This window comes from Neophocaena asiaeorientalis, unplaced genomic scaffold (assembly GCF_003031525.2).
Source record: "Neophocaena asiaeorientalis asiaeorientalis breed wild unplaced genomic scaffold, Neophocaena_asiaeorientalis_V1.1 scaffold604, whole genome shotgun sequence".
NCBI classification, from domain to species: Eukaryota; Metazoa; Chordata; class Mammalia; order Artiodactyla; family Phocoenidae; genus Neophocaena; species Neophocaena asiaeorientalis.
Genome location: NW_020172000.1, coordinates 934,099 through 935,324, shown reverse-complemented (window position 1 = coordinate 935,324; position 1,226 = coordinate 934,099). Strand labels below are relative to the sequence as shown.

The following is a 1,226-nucleotide window of genomic DNA, read 5'->3' as shown; positions in this document are numbered from 1 at the left end:
TTAAAGACCAAAAAATGGTCCTGTTATGTGGTCCAAACAATAAACTCAAAGTTTATGACCAATAGTGGTTTGGATAAGCTGTTTACAAATACTTTAGGTACAGTTATACTGAAAGATAGTTCATTTGGCATCTTAAAAAAAGTTCCTATCAATCTTCAGATGGAGCTTGTTATAGTTAACATTTCTGTTAAGTGCATGCATTGAATTACTTGTTATCCAAGCATAGCAGCTGTTCCTTACAATTTAGCCTTAATGACTTTAATTGGTCATCTTCAACGTCTACTCTTTCTTGACTGTTCTCGACAATTCTCTTTGTAGTGATTTTTCTGCCATTAACAATTTTAGAAGTTGATATAGATTTGAAGTTGCCCATTCCACTACCGCCAAGTGATGTGGAAGAGAATGAAGTGAGACCCTCGTGATTTAGGGAGGCAAAAGAAGTAAATCCAGTATCAAAAGAACACCCCCCCCTCCAAAATATGGAAAGCCACTGAAGGCAGAGAAAAGACTCTGTGCCTCAACTTCTGCTTCCTAGATCCCCAAAAAAGGCCTCAAATGGGTCTTTGAAGAAGTCCAATGAAAACGGACCCCTTCCACCAAAAAATTCCCTGAAGACGTCATCTGGGTTATGGAATGTGGAGCCAAACTGAAAGGGACTGTTAAAATGACTTCCACCTGCACCTTCACCATTTAACCCTTCCTTGCCATATTTGTCATAGATATCCCGTTTTTAAGCATCTGATAACACCTCATAAGCCTCAGCTACTTGTTTGAATTTTCTCTCTGCTTATTCTTTATTCTCAGGATTTTTATCTGGATGCCACTTTAGTGCTAGTTTCTGATATGCCTTTTTTATATCCTTAAAAGGCTGAGTGATGTCTCTGCACGCCTAGAACTTCATAGGAGTCCACCACGTTTTGACAGGCTGTTGAAAGGAGCATGCGTTTCTGCCTTTAAGGTCATCTACGTGGGACCTAGGGTGTGGGAGCCGTTGGCAGGAATACAAAGCAATGGGGTGTGGCCTGGGTATCCCCTCTGCTCATGCACTGCTGAGCTGGTAATGGTGGCAGCCTGCTGTTTCTCAGGATTTAGTCTTATATGCCTCTTTGTCTTTGTGCATGATATCCATTCTAGCTGAAAATTGCATCCTCTTAATTTCCCAAACCTCTTAGCCTGGTGTGGTAACCAGACTCTGTGCTGGCCTCCAATAAATCATGCCTCCCGAG

At 41.4% G+C, this 1,226-nt stretch overlaps 1 pseudogene; it reads right to left on the bottom strand.

The window, feature by feature from the left end:
• Positions 1-205: 205 nt before the first annotated feature.
• LOC112402285 (dnaJ homolog subfamily B member 6-like) lies at positions 206-941 on the bottom strand (annotated as a pseudogene).
• Positions 942-1,226: the final 285 nt, after the last annotated feature.